Source organism: Capra hircus, chromosome 2 (assembly GCF_001704415.2).
Source record: "Capra hircus breed San Clemente chromosome 2, ASM170441v1, whole genome shotgun sequence".
Classification (NCBI taxonomy): Eukaryota; Metazoa; Chordata; class Mammalia; order Artiodactyla; family Bovidae; genus Capra; species Capra hircus.
In genome coordinates, this window is record NC_030809.1 from 115,998,088 (window position 1) to 116,018,084 (window position 19,997).

The following is a 19,997-nucleotide window of genomic DNA, read 5'->3' on the forward strand; positions in this document are numbered from 1 at the left end:
GTTTTGGAAGACAAGATGTAGAAATATTTGGAATTCTCAAACAAGAATAACTTATACATGTACCTATTACAAAATCATGTATCCAGAGGATACTAGGTATGTGTTTGTTGACGGACTGAATAACCCCCATCAGAGACCTGCATTCTTCTCTTCTGTGACTAGGAACACTTAGCGGAATTATTGCATTTGAACTGTTTCCCCCAGAGAATTCCTGAGTCGAACTTTTATTTTATGTAACAGAAATAGCATCCGATTAAACCAGATGGAAATTGTGTGGTTGCTTATAAAGATTGCCGGTTGTGCAATTCCTTAATATTAAATAAAGGCTCAGCAGACACTTAATAAAAATCCACGAAGTCCATGTCTTTCTCAGAAGAAACTTCCTTGCCAAAGTCTTGTGTGAGGGTAAATTTTTCTGAAAAGGAGAAGCCCAGTGCCTTGATTCTGCTGAGAATTGTTAGTAACATAAGTGACTCAAATTGCTTTTGTGTGGGAGACAAATCAAAGGATTTCCATGAGGTTGCAGGACTGACCTGCAACAGTTTAACCATTTCCTGAGCAACCAGAACCTGCTTGATTGGGTGGGTGATAGTTCCCCTGTTAGTCATTGCGCAGAGAAAAATAACAGTTCATATAAAAGAGGCCACCAAGGGTTATATGGCTGCAATTGTTTCTAGGCTGAAACAACTTTGTATCTGTTTATTATTGTCAGTATCTTGTTATATTGTTCTTTCAGAATCAATAAAAGCTAAACTCCCTCTGTGGTTTTACTACTAAACTCCCCTGGAAGGATATGTAGTACTGAAAGTCAAGAAAGCCAGAGCAAGGAAGGAGGCAGAACTAACGATGCGTTCGAGTTAAATCCACTTTGCTTAACCTCTCTCTGAGCAGAACTTGCTTTATTAATGTAAAGCACATGGAAAGATTCTCATTTTGTTGCTGCTGTTTTTTAATACGTGAGGTAAATATTTTTCTTTAGGGAAAGAAAAGAACATTTAGTAGAAATATTTTTCTTTTGACTAATAAAGGCTGTTTTTAGCAGACTCATTACCCTCAACTTTTCTACACTTTTACAGGATCTGGCTGACAATCATGGCCATATCAATCAAAAAATATAAAGACTGATAGTCATTTTATAATTTATTGAAAGATAGTTTTATTAAGAGCTCCTCTGGTGGCTCAATGGTAAAGAATCCACCTGCAATGCAGGAGACCTGAGTTCGACCCCTCGGTTGAGAAGATCCCCTGGAGGAGTTCATGGCAACCCACTCCAGTGTTTCTGCCTGGGAAATCCCACAGACAGAGGAGCCTGGCAGGCTACAGTCCATGAGATCGCAAAAAGCTGGACACCACTTAAGAGACTAAACAATAACAACAAAGTTTTATTAAAACTAGTTAAATAAGCGTCATTATTTGCATTTTCCCTCTCCTCTGCATCATATCATCCTTTCATATCTGTTTAAGACATGAATTCGACAGACACCATTCAAGAATCGAATGTATCTTAATGAACTGGTGTCCACAGAAATAATCTTCCCTAGGTTTAGGGGCCAATACTGAAAGCAGGATTCTGAAATCTGTGGTGTGCTGGTGAATGTGTAACAACTGACTCCTGGGGCTGTAGAAGAAGAAGCATTTGTCAGTGCCCAAGGCACTGGCACCCCACTCCAGTGTTCTTGCCTGGAAAATCCCATGGAGGAGGAGCCTGGTAGGCTGCAGTCCATGGGGTCGCTAAGAGTCGGACACGACTGAGCAACTTCACTTTGACTTTCACTTTCATGCATTGGAGAAGGAAATGGCAACCCACTCCAGTGTTCTTGCCTGGAGAATCCCAGGGATGGGGGAGCCTGGTGGGCTGCCATCTATGGGGTCACACAGAGTTGGATATGACTGAAGCGACTTAGCAGCAGTAGCAGCAGCAAGGTGTAAATACTTTCCTTTTTTTAATTTTTACTTTATTTTACTTTACAATACTGTATTGGTTTTGCCATACATTGACATGAATCCACCACGGGTGTACATGAGTTCCCAAACATGAACCCTCCTCGCACCTCCCACCCCATATCATCTCTCTGGATCATCCCCGTGCACCAGCCCCAAGAGTTAGGAAGAGATACACATGACTGGGGCTTCTTGAGTGGCTCAGTGGTAAACAATCTGCTTGCAATACAGGAGACGCAGGAGACGTGGGTTTAATCCCTGGGTTGGGAAGATCCCCTGGAGGAGGAAATGGCAACCCATTCTAGTATTCTTGCCTGAAAAATCCCATGGACAGAGGAGCCTGGCAGACTACAGTCCATAGGGTCACAAAAAGGTTGGACATGACTGAACATGCATGCAGGATTGACTTTTGCCAGCCAGCTATAAGCTGGTTTCCACACATTCCTGTAGACCCCTTCAAGTTACACTGCTATGTTTCTATGATTATTTGACAGATTGGAAAAGGATAGCTCCATTGGTTAAGTTTTTTTTTTTTTAATCCAGAAGCTATGAAAACAATTGTATCTCATGCCCCCAGGTATTAATATATGCTGATCTTATTCAAGCACTGCAAGAAACCAGTGTCAACACATGTCTTTTCCCAGAAGCTCTTGGTTACAATCACCTTGTTTAACAAAATCTTGTAGGAAAACAATTCCCTACATGAGGAAAAATAGAATGGTGGATTATACTGGTGATCTACTGCTGCTGCCGCTAAGTCGCTTCAGTCGTGTCCGACTCTGTGCGACCCCATAGACGGCAGCCCACCAGGCTCCCCCGTCCCTGGGATTCTCCAGGCAACAACAGTGGAGCGGGTTGCCATTTCCTCCTCCAATGCAGGAAAGTGAATAATGAAAGTGAAGTCACTTAGTCATGTCCGAATCTTCACGACCCCATGGACTGCAGCCTACCAGGCTCCTCCGCCCATGGGATTTTCCAGGCAAGAGTACTGGAGTGGGGTGCCATCGCCTTCTCCAATGGTGATCTAGCTCTGTAATTTTTAAAAGTTTATTTTTTTAAGGTCTGGCATCATTATTGGAATCTGAATTACTATAGAATTAGACGATTTTGAAGGACCCGTTTTTGGGGTCGACTACAAATGGAGGGGGGCACTGAACTCTCTAGATCTGTTATACTGAAACAGGGAAGATAGAGTCCATCATATCTATGTATATGGGTAATCACATCGCTAAGGTGCTTTAAAGAAAATTATGTAGAGGGAGGCTTATCATTTGCAGCCATTTAGGAGGAATGCCTGCACTATGAGCAGCCTGGTTTTGAAGATAATGGATCTACGCCTTGCAGGAAGCCAAATATGTGAGCACTGGAACCAGAATCTGTTATGTAACATGTTGCTATTTCTCCCCTTCTTCTCCATCCTAGGTCAAATCTCAAATAGAAACATCACCCAGGGGTTGATGTTTCACCCAGGTGACCCCAGACGATCCCGGGTGGGCAGCTGTGTGGGGCTTGACCTTGAAGGACAGATGGCATGAAGGGGAGTTCTTTTATACCTTGGGCTGGCCAGGACTAAGCTTCTGACGTTTCTGTCTACGGACAACAAAAGGTTTTCTTTGTGAGCTGCTTTCTGATGAGCGCTTACAACCAAACTGAACATGTTAAAAGGGAGAAGAGGCAGGAACCTACTCACTGTGCTCTGTGAAGAATTAAACAGTTTTTTTTTAAATGAGAGTAGATGAAAGGGAAACAGATTCTTAAAACTCTTTGTGCCCTCTCCCTAAAAAGTTGCATTTGCTATTTATTTCAGGTTTATTGTAACTGGCCATTCATTCCAATATGCAGCTATGTTATATCCCCTGTTATATTTTTTTTAAAAAGACATTTAAAATAAAATATTTCACACTAATTATTTAGCCGAGTTCTCTCTCCCTTTTGACTTGAATAATACTATGATCCTTGCAAGCCCAGTTCTTCCCTTTGTGAAAGTTACTGTCACTAGGATATGGTACGCTTTCATGATTTCCCCTCTGTTTTTTTCCTTTTTTAATTAAAATATTTTCGCAGGCCTCCTTCTCTATAGTGTTACCAAGATTCTCTGAAGCATTGTCTGATTCCAGAACTAAGGCTTAACCTCTTCAGGACACTTAAAATCACTCCTAGTCTTCTAATTTAGTACTTCAGTCTACTACATACCCACTTCAGTCCTCCTTTCCCAGCATAGTTCTGAAAAGTGCAAGGCGACATTTCTGAAATTCACCTGTTGATCTGATTATACAGAGCCTATCTACCTGAATGAAAAAAAATTTTTTTTTGAGTAGTTTATTGAGTAGTTTTAATTTATTGAGTAGTTTTAATGTCTTGGCATCGTTCTAATTGCTCTGTGGGCATTGCTCACTTAATCTCCACAGAAGAGACAAGTCATGTTATTATTATCATACCCATTTTCCAGATGAGGAAGGTAAGGCCCAAAGAGGTCGCTGAATATTTTGTAAGGTCGTAGGTCATATCAGTAGAGCCAGGATTCTAATTCAGGCAGTCTGACTCATGAGTTCACATTTCTGTCCACTATGCCATGTTCAGAGAGTGGTCTTACAACCTGTTTTGAAAGTTATATTCAAGACTGTGTGCAAGTGGAAAGAACATAGCACTAAGGCCAAAGGATAGGCTCTCAATGCGATTTTTATCATGCATTAGTTGGGCAAATGTGGACAAGCTAATCTCTCTGGAAAAAACTAGGCAGAAATGTATTACCTTAAGTCCCTTTATAAGCACCTTATTTAAGTAAATACTACAACTTTCAGTAGGAAGTATTTAAGCAGAGCCATTAAGACCAACATTGAATAGAGCTTTTTGGGTCAATATGTGCAGTTGACACAGGGCTCTATGGAGGACTTCCTGACTTGAGCACCTATTCTGTCTCTTACCAGATGTAAGATGGTGGCAGGTTAGTTATCCTGCCAGAGCCTCAATTCCTTTATCTGTAAAGAGCAAATAATAAAAGGTGTCTATCGCAGGGGATCATTAAGGGTAGATATACAGTGCTTTTAAAACATTTAGTGCCGCATTATATATGCTTCTCTCTATAATCCTATGAGGTTACTATTATTAGCTCCATTGTACAGATGAATAAACTGAGGCCTAAAGGAATTATATAACTTGTCCAAGGATATTTATCCTGTAAGTGATAGAGTCAAGATTCTAACCCAGGCAGATGGGTATTTAACCAAACACTCTCTTTCATCTTTCTCCCAGGAAAATGCTATAAGTCATTTATTACCTGAGCTAATAATCCCTTTCTTAGTATATACTCGACTTACCCACCCTTCCACAGCCAAACAATTTGGCTAGGAACTGCAAAAGATTTCCAGGATCCGGCCCCAGCACAGGCCCACAATCCATTGTGATTCGTCAAGGCCTCTCTGTTCTGATTGTTTAGTGCTACGCGTGCATGGGTGCACGTGCACGCACACACACACACAGACACACAGACACACACAGACACACACAGACACACACACACACACACACGCACACCCATCCCCATCACTAAGCACAGGTTCCTTTTCTGAAATGCCCTTCCCAAGACTCCTAAATTTTAAGTTTTGCAGGCTTTGTGGGCATCCACCCTCCCAGGCCCACCCCGCTCTTCACATGCCCATGTAGATAAACTTGTTTTACTAAGAGCTAATTTCCAATTTAGCGCACAATATGGAGAACTAAAGTTTTGCAGAGCAACTGGTGAGAATGGCCTCAGGACATATTGAAATCTGTTCATGTCATATGTCAAGTAACTAAGAATTAAATAGGATACCCAGGAAAGCAGAACACGGGCCTCTGTCTCCTGTTTCCTGCACTGCAGACAGATGCTTTACCCGCTGAGCCAGCTGAGAAGCCCCAGAACATGGCCAGACAGGAATAATGAGTGTCCTTAAGACACATGTTGAAACACAAGAGAATCTGTGTCCAAATTTCACTATATGTTTCATGTGCATTTATTAAAGAGTTCAGAATTCTCTGATTTTTGAACTACTGTGCAGCAACCAGAGAGGGAGGCAGAGCCATTTGTGACCTGTGGTTGTTTCACCAGTTGCTCTGTAAATGCTTTTTCTTTTTAATTGAGGGGTAGGATATTGAATTTTCAGAATAGAAAGTTTCCTTTATTTTGATACTTCAGCGATTCTTCACAGCCCCAAAGACATCTCACCACTAATCGATTCCAACAGACTGCTCTGTTTGGGCTCCCCTGTGTCAGAGAATAAATAAAGTTAGCAGTTGGCAGCTCTGTGTGGACACTAGTCCAGGAAACATCTTTAGGTTTCAGTTTCACACTTGATGATGGTCTGAGTCTGGGCTACTGGAAAGGACGTTCTTTTGTAAAATGCTCTGGATTCCCAGTTATTCTTCTGTCTCTTCCACCCTGCACATCCCTAGGGTTTTGAGCTGCTCTATTTCTTTGTGAGGTGGGTCTGTATCCACAGAGGACCAATGCTTAGGTTTCCCCTCATGACCCGAATCATTTATTTCTAGCTGAAATGCTCTCCTTAACTCACTGTTGTCTTGTTTTTCAAGAATCCTACCTTTCCCCTTGTGCTGTGTGTGCTGGGGCTGGTGTGTGTACGTGGTGGGGGAGATCACTCAGAGAGGACCATCTTGACTGTCTGTCTGTGGTGATAAGCTTAAGACACCCATCTTAACTGAAGGTTTCTGGTTTTTCAACCTCATCTTTAATCGTGTGATGCTTGATAAAGGTAGCAAAACAGTACGAGTTGATAAGTAAATGTTAATATATGCTGCAAATACAAAAGCAGTTTCTTTTTGCAATTGATAATGCATGAAAATGTGCAATAATAGTATTTAATTTGCACCAGTAGGTGAGAACTCCGAATCCTTCATTATGAGCCTAAATCTGATTTTTGTTTGTGACCAGCATGAATGCTGACCTCTGCCCTTTGAATGATCTTTCCGTCTCCCAGAAAGTTCATGAAAAGGTCATGGAGCTGCGCTGACTTCCTCTGTGTGTGCATGGACGTGTCTTTGCTATTGATCTGGGAAAAGACCTGGCTTTGTCCATTCAGTGGTTTTGTTCACTTTATTTTAAATGGAAACCTGATCAGTAATTATAGAATTTTTCCACCGGAATTCACACCTGACTAAGTGCAGAAAGCTAACCTCTTTTCATGCTGGTTATTTAGCCTGTGTTTTACCTTGGCCATAACTCCCAATTAAACGCATTTCTTGTACCCTTAACAAAGCAAAATATGGCACTTACTGGTCACAAGCTCAAAGCAGGAGAGAGAGGGGGGAAATGGCTTAATAGCTGAAAATAAAAACACCAGTGAATTTTTCTTATGGATTCCTTCATGTCAAATTCATATCATGAATGACTCTGAGTTTTCTCTTTAGATCATCTTGGCATGATCGAGGAGCAAAAATAAAAATGATTTCTAGTATATTCTTGAAGTGATTCCTTCTTTTGATGCCACCTGTCAGCGTAAAAGAGGTTATGAATCTCCGGAAACCTGCTTTACTGACACCATCAGCAGCGCTGGCACCGGTTTTCAAATCAGACTGCAGGAACTGGTAGAGTTGGAGGGTTTTAAATCTCCACTAGAAAACTATTGCCATTTATGAACAACAAGCATTGTACTGAAATGGTGAAAAATGCATGTGCGTCATATTTAGAATGATTGTGGAGGGGGGATATAACAATACTTTTCAAGACTGTAAGCAATACATATATTCGTATCTTGTGCTATTTATCTTGTAGATATACAGCACTGGAAGTTCTCAGCTGCTAGCTGTTAGGTTAGCGTTGAGAAGGAAAGATCCTGAGGGTTGTCACTGCTGTATATCACTGCAGCCGTGCCCTTTGATTACAATGGGGCAACACCAGTCATTAATAACGGGGAAAGCTTTTTGTCTGGCAAATGCATCGCTGTACGGGCCTCCTTTCTTAACACCTAGGCATCTTGGTGAGGTTGCAAAGGTAAATTAAAGATGAAGAATGTTTATTTTACAGCCACACTTGTAAATGGAGCCATTCCAGAAAATGTATTTTTTCCCAGTCCTATAAACTTGATTCGTTTTCATATTTTGCATTTGCTCAAGGGAACCCAGTTATTAAGCTTCACTCGAACAAATAATGTGAGCACAATGTAATTATGATTTTAATTTCATCACTGTCACACTCAGTTACCAGAGGGTTACAGAACAAGCTAACCATTAAGACAACAATTGCAGTACAGACTTAAAAACCCAAGTGTGTCCATAGTTGGAGATTTCCTGAAGAGTATAATATGAATAGAATTTGCAGGGCAGGATACTTTCCAATGTGGGAAAATAACCCAACGTGGTCAGATTTGATACTTATTGAATGTGTTGCTTGGCAGTTTAATACCAGCAGCCAGTTTTCCAGAAGTGAGGCTTCGCCATCAGAAGTCACCCCAAAGTTAACTGTTTGCAAGGGAGCTTGATTCACATTCAGTTCAGTTCAGTCGCTCAGTCGTGTCCGACTCTTTGCGACCCCATGAATCGCAGCACGCCAGGCCTCCCTGTCCATCACCATCTCCCGGAGTTCACTCAGACTCACGTCCATCGAGTCCGTGATGCCATCCAGCCATCTAAGCCAACTTAAAAGAAACAAATTTATAAATGCCGTCTCCCTGTGGGACATGTGACAACTTTTTCAAGGTGAGTACAATTATCATGTCAGTTTACCTCTATTTCATTTCCAGTGCCACTAGAGTCCATTAAGACCCATCATTCCTTAACTAGGCTATTACAATAACCTCTTCGGTTGTTTTCTCACCTCCAGCCCAGCTTCCTTTAATTCAGAGGTTTTCAAAGTAGGAGATTTCCACAACCCATTAGTGGTGGTGAAATCAGTTTAGTGTTTCCCTATTAACATTAAAACAAAGAAAGAGAGCAGAACGAGACGAAGCACATTGCAACACATTGCACAAAGAAAGGGCAAGTGTTATTGCCTGGCACTCTCCTTCAGCCACGTGCGTGTGTGCACGTGTGGGTGTGACAGCTGTGTGCGCGCACGCATACGTGTGTGTGTCTGCATACCCCTACTCTCATTGGTTCCAGATGTAAAATGTGGTTCTTCTGTAGGTTCTGACAAAAAATAAAAGTTTGAAAACTCCTGCTCCAATCCATGCTTCCCAAAGTGTAAAATGCTTCCAGACAATTCGGGCTCTTGATACGGGATCATGTGATGACAATACTGTTGCTGTTTCTCTTCCAGTCTATCTAATTTCTCTATCCAGTCTATCTAATTGGATCAAGAAGAATGTCTCAGGTTGGTGCTAGCTATCCTTAACACTCACTGACACCACCTACTTTTCATTCTTCTTGTTTTTAACAAAATTAGATTCAACCGTTTTGATAAGAACATTATCCGGATCAAATGTTGTAATATTGTTTTGGTGAGATTATATTTGTTGTGTTCATTTTTTAAGGCAAATGACACTGACTTTCCATTTATGCTTATGATATAAAGTTTCTCTTAAAATAGCTTAAAGGAAAAAGTTAATTTAAAGAAAAATAGTACAGGAGGAACATGGTTAGGGCAAAAATTATGATCAGCATATGGAAATCATTCAAGTTTTTGCTAAAGCTGCGGTTATTAATCAGTTTTTAAAACTATCACTGGAATAATCTTTCTAAAATCAAATTGAATCCCATCCTTTCCTCTACATGAAATTCCTTAGTACTGTTCCACTGTCTACAGGATCTGATGCCTGCCTCCTTTTCCATATACATCTCCTTTTATAGCCCCACTCACAAACCAGCCGAAAAATTTGTTCTGTTTCACCTCTGTGCCTTTGCCCATTCTGTGCCTTCCTTGGCAGGAAGCTTTTGGAATGCCAGCCACGTCTGCCACCATAAGCTCGTCCTCGACCCTCAAGGCTCGGCTCAAATATGAAGGCTCCAGGTCTTCCCCTAGCAGCCGACACTCCAGGCTCCATTCTCACATAGCAGCTTATTCATACCACTATGAAAGTGGAAAGTGAAAGTTGCTCAGTTATGTCCGACTCTTTGTGACCCCATGGGACTGTAGCCCGCCAGGCTCCTTAGTCCATGGAATTTTCCAGGCAAGAATACTGGAGTGGGTAGCCATTCCCTTCTCCAGGGATTGAACCTGGCTCTTCTGCATTGCGGGCAGATTCTTTACCATCTGAGCTACCAGGGAAGCCCATTCATACCACTGGGATACCATTTATTACAATAATTATCAGGTTTTTTTTACCTCTTTTCTTACCCTAAAGCACAAAGTGTCTTATTCATCTTTATCTCTTGAGTATCTAAGATAGTTCTTGGCACATTCACATGGTAGGAACACACAAACTTTTGAGAATGAGTTAATTCCTCATAATGAAGATGTACTTGGCCCAAGAACAGCATCAGACGTAATTTAGGAGCAGATTATAAATCCTAAATTGGCTTTGTCAGCATAGAAAGCCAAATGGGATTTGAAATTAGTAACAACAACAACATTCAAAATAATATTAACCAACAGGTAGTAACTGCTTAGCAAGTGCATGGCCCTCTATGTACATTATCTCACAGTCCATAAAAATCTCAAGAGGGAGGAGCTCTGATTTTGTCCTCAGTGTGGAAACAAGAGGGTCAACAAGGTTAGGTCACTCGTCCAAGGTCAGTAGCTGTTCAGTGGTCGAACTGAGATCTAGGTCCAGGGATCTCTGCCCCCAGAGCCTGCCCCCAGCCACCAGGCTACATGCCAAGGATGGACCAATTGCCTTTCACTCTCTAAAGAGAATGGGACTGGCATGATGCAACTGCTTTCCCTGGCTCTGCCCTTGTTTAGCCCAGCTGCCCCAGTGTGTGCTGAGGACAGCCTACCATCTGTCCTGGTCACTGCTCTGTTCCGGTCACTGCTCTGTCCTGGTCACTCCTGGCTTCTCCAGCACTCTGCCTCCTTGGCTCCAGGCTCTTAAGTGGTTCCCCAAGCTTGATTCTGCCCAACTGGCCCAACTTCAGGCCTCCCTCATAACTGCCTGGTTCACGAAGCAGCGTCACGTCCTGTTTAACAGCTAGACGCTGCTCCCAGAACACTTGACTGTACAACTCAGCTGTTTGACTTCAGGCAAGTTACTTAACCTCTCTGTATCCTCAAGAGTAATTGAGTTATGATCTTAAAAGTGCTTAGAACCATGCCTGGCACCTAGTCAACATTATGAGTGTTTATTAAATAAAGTGCAACCCGTCTGCCTCTTGCCATTTCCTACCGTTTCAGGTAACATTTTGCTTGATTGCGTCCCATTAATCCTTTACTCCCTTTAGATGCTCCACAGAGGCTGTCACTCACTTGAATGTCATTGTCAGAACACTGACTATCATCTGATATGTTATAATTTATTTCATCCTTAGACTATCCCTCCTTTAGGGTCAGAACTGTGTGCTAAGTGCAGCTAGACAAGAACCGATGAATAATGCAGTCTTTGTCCTCAGGGAGCTTAAGGTTGGTCAAAACAAAACAAAAGGCATTGTCCTTGCCATGTGGCTTGTTAGGAGGCCCCAGTGGAGAAGAGAGAATAAGTTCGGGCATGTGGGATCGATTAAGCACTAAGGGGGCCACCAGAGTCCTACAGGCTAGCCCCTTCCTAGGGGATCAGCAGTTTAGTCTGCCCAGTGCAAGAGGGAGAGACATGACCAGGAGTCTGAGTTAAACAGGGTGGGATGGGGCAGAACTTGACAGTGGGGACTCCTGGAGGGGATAGTTCTTGGAATCTGGAAAGATGCTTTAGGGTCAGTCACAGAGGTCTGCTGAGGTCAGGGTTGGTCAATGTTTACCCAGCATCTCTCCTGATTAATGGTCGGTGTGAAGGTTAGTTTTAGTTGGCAACCTGGCTGGGCCACAGGAGGCCCAGAAATCTGGAAAAACATTATTTCTGGTGTGTATGTGAGGGTATTTCCAGAAGGCCTTAGCATCTGAGTCCATAAACTGAGTAAAGCAAATTGCTCACTCTAATGTGGATGAGCCTCGTCCAACCCACTGAGGAACTGAATAGAATAAAAAGAGGAAAGCAGGAAAAATGCACTCTCTCTGACTGTTTGAGCTGGGCCATCAGCCTTCTGCCTTCAGTATGGGACTTATACTCTTCATAGCCTCTCCTGTTCTCAGACCCTTAGATTTGGACTAGAACTTATATCACTGGTTCTCCTGGCTCTCAGACACTGGGACTCAGACCAGAACCACACCACTAGCCCTTCTTGCAGAGGTGGATTGGAGGACTTCTCAGTATAGTTCAGGTTAGTCGCTCAGTCATGTCCGATTTTTTGTGACCCCATGGTCTGCAGCACACCAGGCTTCCCTGTACATCACCAACTCCCAGAGCTTGCTCAAACTCATGCCCATTGAGTCAGTGATGCCATCCAACCATCTCATCCTCTATTGTCCCCTTCTCCTCCCACCTTTAATCTTTCCCAGGATCAGGGTCTTTTCCAATGAGTCAGTTCTTCCCATCAGGTGGCCAAAAGATTGGAGTTTCAGCTCAACATCAGTCCTTCCAATGAATATTCAGGACTGATTTCCTTTAGGATGGACTGGTTGGATCTCCTTGCAGTCCAGGGGACTCTCAAGAGTCTTCTCCAAAACCAAGGTTCAAAAGCATCAATTCTTCAGCGCTCAGCTTTCTTTCTAATCCAACTCTCACATCCACACATGACTACTGGAAAAACCATAGCTTTGGCTAGACGGACCTTTGTTGGCTAAGTAATGTCTGCTTTTTAATATGCTGTCTAGGTTGGTCATAGCTTTTCTTCCAAGGAGCAAGCTTCTTTTAATTTCATGACTGCAGTCATCATCTGCAGTGATTTTGGAGCCCCAAAATAAAAGTCTTTCACTGTTTTCATTGTTTCCCCATCTATTTGCTGTGAAGTGATGGAACCGGATGCCATGATCTTAGTTTTCTGAATACTGAGTTTTAAGCCAACTTTTTCACTCTCCTCTTTCACTTTCATCAAGAGAGACTCTTTAGTTCCTCTTCTCTTTCTGCCATAAGGGTGATGTCATCTGCATATCTGAGGTTATTGCTATTTCTCCCAGCAGTCTTGATTCCAGCTTGTGCTTCATCCAGCCCAGCATTTGGCATGGTATATTCTGCATATAAGTTAAATAAGCAGGGTGACCATACACAGCCTTGACATACTCCTTTCCCGATTTGGAACCAATCTGCTGTTCCATATCCAGTTCTAACTGTTGCTTCTTGACCTGCATACGGATTTTTCAAGAGGCAGGTAAGGTAGTCTGGTATTCCCATCTCTTTAAGAATTTTCCAGTTTGTTGTGATCCACACAGTCAAAGGCTTTGGCATAGTCAATAAAGCAGATTGATATTTTTTCTGGAACCTCTTGCTTCTTTGATGATCCAACAGATGTTGACAATTTGATCTCTGGTTCCTCTGCCTTTTCTAAATCCAGCTTGAATATATGGAAGTTCACAGTTCATATACTGTTGAAGCCTGGCTTGGAGAATTTTGAGCATTACTTTGCTAGCATGTGAGATGAGTGCAATTGTGCGGTCATTTGAGTATTCTTTGGCATTTCCTTTCTTTGGGATTGGCATAAAAACCAACCTTTTCCAGTCCTGTGGTCACTGCTGAGTTTTCCAAATCCGCTGGCATATTAAACGCTGTACTTTCACAGCATCATCTTTTAGGATTTGAAATAGCTCAGCTGGAATTCCATCACCTCCACTAGCTGTGTTCATATTAATGCTTCCTAAGGCCCACTTGACTTTGCATTCCAAGATGTCTAGCTCTAGGTAAGTGATCACACGATCATGGTTATCTGGGTCATGATGATTTTTTTTGTATAGTTCTTCTGTGTATTCTTGCCACCTCTTCTCAATATCTTCTGCTTCTGTTAGGTCCATACCATTTCTGTTCTTTATTGTGCCCATCTTTGCATGAAACATTCCCTTGGTATCTCTAATTTTCTTGAGGAGATCTCTAGTATTTCCCATTCTGCTTCCCAGTCTCCATAATCCTATGAACCCATATATATATATCCATATATAAATATATATTATTGACTCTGTTTCTCTGGAGAACCCTGGCCATTACAGGTAGTGTCCTGCCTGCTTGGTATCCATGCTGTACTGAAGACAATGGCAGGAAGTAGGAAGAGGTAGAGGGTCCTGTTCAGTCAGCAATCAACCCTGGACTGTGATCTTTGCAAACATTCTGAAGAGAAACCAAATACCCAGGCAGAAGGCCCAACAGAGAGCCAGCCCACAAAACAGGATATGAAGGAAACTGAGTCTCCATTCACTCAGAGTCTAACAAGAGTAGGCCTCCCAACCAGTTCTGGGTCATGCTGCTACTTGTCTCCGTGTACAGAGGAGACCTAGTTCTTATTGAGCTCCATCATGGTCAGGCTAGGCATAAGGGGCAGGGAACGGGAGGGTACGGATGAGGTGAGGGCTTCTGCAGCTCTGCCAAGAAAAAGCACCATGTTCCCAAATAGCATTCATGGCCAAATTCTAGATGAGAGTAACATCAGCTTTCCAAACCCAGAGATCTACATGTTGTAGCAGTGATTTCTTCTTTATTAAGGGTGCTCACAGACAATGTGGCAATAAGCTAGGCCTAGTAGCTCAGCTGGTACAGAGTCTGCCTGCAATGCAGGAGACCCTGGTTCAATTTCTGGGTCCAGAAGATCCCCGGGAGAAGGGACAGGCTACACACTCCAGTATTACTAGGCTTCCTTTATGGCTCAGACAGTAAAAAAAAATATCCACTTGCAATGCGGGAGACCTGTGTTTGATCCCTGGGTCGGGAAGATCCCCTGGAGGACAGCATGGCAACCCACTCCAGTATCCTTGCCTGGAGAATCCCCATGGACTGAGAAGCCTGGCAGGCTACAGTCTGGTCATGAAGAGTTGGACACGACTGAACTACTAAGCACAGCACAGCACAGTAAGATGCTAGTATTGGTATGATTTCACAGATGAGGATGGACAGGCACACAGTCCCTGTGGATGGAAAGGAGAGAGCAAAGATGCAGGAGTGAGGAAGTGGAAGGTGAGAGTGAGATAGAAAATTTAAGCTTACAAGTTGGGAAAATTATTCTGTAAAGTCAGCGTTGTCTCTAGAATAGTCACATTAGCACTCTCATTCTGAAGGTAATGTGGACCTGTTCATGATATCTGTGCTGTGCTGTGATTAGTTGAAGGGAATATGCTATGCAGAGGCCTGTACTATAATTAATGGGGCATCTTTGAAAAATAAGAATGCGTTTCTCCCCCCACGTGAAGGGCTGGGAGCAGTAAAAAGTACATCGTGGAAAGACATCTTGAAAACAAGATGCTGAAGTTCTGATGTGACTGATGGAAAACCATTAGTGACTGTTCCTGTAACCAGAGCCTTGAGGGAGGTGCTGAGAAAGGGCGTCACTAGCGAAAAGGCTAAACAAAGTCATGAAAGGCCTGAAAGTTTGACATGGAGGACTGTGCATTGTGTATCTTTATCCCCGATCTGAGATTGTAAAGAAAAGATTATCTCTAGAACATGAATAAAGAAGTAGAAGTTAACAATAAAAGGCATGCAAGGATTAGGATCTGGGCTTTCGCCTGCGAATGGCATCAGCCCCCTGATCCCCACTTCATTTCTGAGGCTTCTTTTTCTTTATTCTTCTGAAGCACCGCTCCCTCGGGTCGGTTCGTTGTTGGGCTGGTCGCGACATTTGGTGCCTGAACAGGGTGCTGGAAGGTGCAAGTAGCTTTTGAGGCTCTTTTTTGACAGTGCCAGAAGATGCAGGGAATTCCAGCCAAGAGATCAGAGGACAGTGAAAGTACTTCGTAAGTACACTGTGTGGATTTGTCAATCAGGGACACAGTGGGGCAATCTCCTTCTAAGAATGCTGACTATACTGTGCTTCTAAAAACCTTACTACGTAGCTCTGGAGTGAAAGTGAAAGAAGAGAATTTTCAGAAATCATTTCAAGCAATTCATAAGCACTGTCACTGGCTGGACCCAGAAAAAGGGACTTGGCATCTTAATGAGTGGAAAGAAGTGACTCAGGAATTATTTCAAGCAATTCATAAGCACTGTCACTGGTTGGACCCAGAAAAAGGGACTTGGTGTCTTAATGGGTGGAAAGAAGTGATGCCTTGTTTGAGTAGAGCCTCAGTCTGGGGAACCCATTCCTATAAGTGTGTGGTCTTTCTGCAATTTTATTTATACTATTTTGGCTCCTTTACAATCTGAACGGTCTGACTCTTCAGATTCAGAATCTGATACTCCTGCTCTTCCTGCATCTCAGGAATCGCCTATCCGGCCGCCTCATATTTATGAAAATCTGGATAAAGGGAAATACAAGCTTTTGGAAGGGGAGAGAGAGGCTCAGTTTTTGAGTCCTAAATCCCCTGTTAACTATGGTATTGAGCGACATCCTGAAGCTTTCCCTTTATCACCAGTCTCAAAGCCTTGGGCTCCTTGGCTGGAGCCCCCTGTAGTTCAGGAACCCCCTGCACTAGATCCCGATACCTCATGGGATGATTGGGTATTTAGAGCTGCAGTCACAATACCAAAGGTGTCTACGCCTGCTCTCTCATCTTTTCAACAAGCTGTATGGGCAGTGAGGCGAGAAGGTGACCTTGATGGTTTGGTTTTGCCTGTTATCATGACTGAGGTGCCCCCTAATGCTCAACTTCCACAAGGCAGGGTACAATTTGAACATATTGCTCTATTTTTTAAAACTGCTAAGGAGATTAAACAGGCATACACACAGTATGGAACTACATCCCCTTACACCACAGGTTTTATTCACAGGTTGGCTCAGTCTGAACGACTCATTCCATATGATTGGGAAATGACTGCTAGAACTTGCTTATCCACTTTGGAATTTTTTCACTTCCAAACATGGTGGCAAGATGAAGCCTCTCTACAGGCTCAAAGAAATACAGCTGCTAATCCTCCTCTTAATATTACTATGGAACAATTAATGGGGTCAGGGGTATATCAAGGGATTCAGAGACAAACACAATTTGATGATCAACTTATAAGTCAAATTAGATGTATTTGTCTTAGAGCATGGGAAAAGGTTAGCCCCCCAGGACAGTCTCATCCTTCTTTTGTTAAAGTGAAACAATCTAATGGAGAATCTTATACTGATTTCATCGCCCGATTAAAACAAAATCTGGTGAGAATTGTTGCTCAAGCTGAATTAAGGGATATGTTATTACCGATGCTTGCCTATGATAATGCGAATTCAGAATATCAAAAGGGTTCACAGCCTCTCAAAGCAGAAGGAAAGCCTCTAGAGGATTATATTAAGGCTTGTCATGATATTGGATCAGAACCCTATAAGATGCAATTTTTGACTCAAGCCATTACTGGCTTGAAACAACAAGCATATCAGCAGGTTAAATGTTTTAGTTGAGGTAAGAGGGGACATGTGCAGAAAAATTGCAAGACTAATAAAAATGCACCTAATAAGCCTGCTCCCACAAATGAAAAGACACCTGGATTATGCCATCGCATAATCGTAATAAAGGCAGTCATTGGGCTAATCAGTGTAGATCTAAATTTCATAAAAAATAGATCCCCTTTGTTGGGAAATTGGAAGAAGGGCCCCACTCAGGGTCCATCGAAAAATACGAGCTCTCAACAAACCTGGAATGCTGTTCCTTTTGTGTACCCAGCCAGCGAACAACAGCCTCATCCAGCCTTTCCAAACCATACACCCAGGTTGCTGACCTCCCTCTTGCAAAATCCAGGAGTGCAACATTAGGTATCCCCGCCACTGATAATTTACTTCTTCTGCCAGCTATAGGAATTTATAAAATCCCTACTGGAATTAAAGGTCCAATACCTAAAGTGTGGGATTATTATTAGGACGCAGTAGTTTAACAAGTAAGGGAGTTCAAGTCCTAATGGGGATTATAGATGAAGATTATGAGGGTGAAATTTCTATTATGATGAAAACAGAGTATCCTTATCAGATAATAAAAGGATATTATTAACAAATCATATAGCTTGATTGTTATTATTACCTTATATCACTACCAGTAAATTTCATATTAAAAGAACTGGAGGATTTGGAAGTACAGGAAAACAGGTATATTGGCAAACTTTTGTATCTGATTCTAGACCCACATTATCTGTATATATTAATAATAAGCAATTTTTAGGACTTGTAGATACTAGAGCTGATGTTTCTATAATATTTAAAAAGCATTGGCCAATTTCTTGGCCTTTAACAGATGTTCCTATTATGTTAACTGGAATTAGAACTATTCAAAATATTCAAAAAAGTACTAATATTTTGATCTGTTCAGGTCCCGAACAACAACCTGCAAGTTTACATTTAGTTGCAGATATCTCTATTAATTGATGGGGACGAGATCTATTGATGCAATGGGGAGCTTATGCAACAATTCCTACTGTATCTTCTCAAGCTAAACAAATTATGGCAAATATGGGATATAATCCTGTTCAAAATACACAGGCTTTTTAGTGAGGGTCCCTGCTGAACAACAAAAAACAGCACTTAAATTGACATGGACATCTGATGAGCCCATTTGGACAGAGCAGTGGCCCCTATCACATGAAAAGTTACAGGCTGTTGAACAAAGTAGGGGAACAATTATCTCTTAATCATATTGCCTCAACTACTAGTCCTTGGAATTCTCCTGTCTTTGTTATTAAGAAGAAATCTGGAAAATGGAGAATGTTAACTGATTTAAGAAAAATTAATGCTATAATCGAATCTATGGGTGCTTTACCACCAGGCATTCCATGACCTTCTATGATACCACAAAATTGGAAAATAAAAATCATTGATCTTAAAGATTGTTTCTATACTATTCCTCTACAAGAATCTGATACTATCTGTTTTGCTTTTACTGTACCACCAATTAATAATAAAAAACCAGTGTCTCTATATTACTGGAAGGTATTGCCACAAGGCATGCTTAATAGTCTTACATTATGTCAGTTATATGTCTCCCAACCACTTGAATTTATTAGAAAACAGTTCCCTCATGCTTATATTATCCATTATATGGATGATATTCTTTTAGCTTCTCCTTCTGCCAAGGAGCTTCAATGTACTTTCTTAAATACAGAGATTAAGTTAAAAGAATATTGGTTACATATTGCTGTTGATAAATTACAAGAGCAGGAACCATATACCCATTTGGTATATATATTGCAAAGAAATATTATTAAACCACAAAAAATATAAATTTGAACTGATTCCTTGAAAACTTTAAATGATTTTCAAAAATTATTAGGAGATATAAAGTGGTTATGACCATCTTTAGGGATTCCTAATCATTCCTTTACACACCTATTTCAAATCCTACACGGAGACTCTGATTTAAATAGCCCCTGGGGTACTAATAGAACAAGCTAAACAGGAAATTAGATCTTGCGAATCAAGCTATCCAGCAAAGACAGCTTAAACAATAGATTTGACTGTGCCAATTTCTTTACTTATTCTTTCTACTTTAGATTCCCCTACAGAAATATTGGAGAAGGAAATGGCACCCCACTCCAGTATTCTTGCCTGGAGAATCCCATGGAAGGAGGAGCCTGGTAAGCTACTGTCCACGGGGTCGCAAAGAGTCGGACACAACTCAGCGACTTCAATTTCACTTTCACAGGAATATTATAGCAACCCCAGTCCCCTTGAAGGGGGATTTTTGTCCCACACTCCTAAGAAAGTAATGACTACTTACATAATGCTTATTTCCTTTCTTGTTTCAAAAATGAGATCCAGATTTATACAACTTTCTGGTTATGATCCATATGAAATTGTTCTTCCTTTCACTAATGATCAAATCCATAGATTATTTGTTACCAGTATGGATTGGCAAATTGCCATTGCTGATTTCATAGGTGAGGTTCATAACCATTTTCCAAAGTCACCTTTGATTACTACTGCTGCTAAATACAAATGGATAATTCCTATTATTACTAAAACAATTCCTCTTACTAATGCCCCTATTTATTTTACTGATGCAAATAAAACTCTCAAAACTGGTTATACTGGACCCACAACAAAGGTGTTGCAATCTAGCC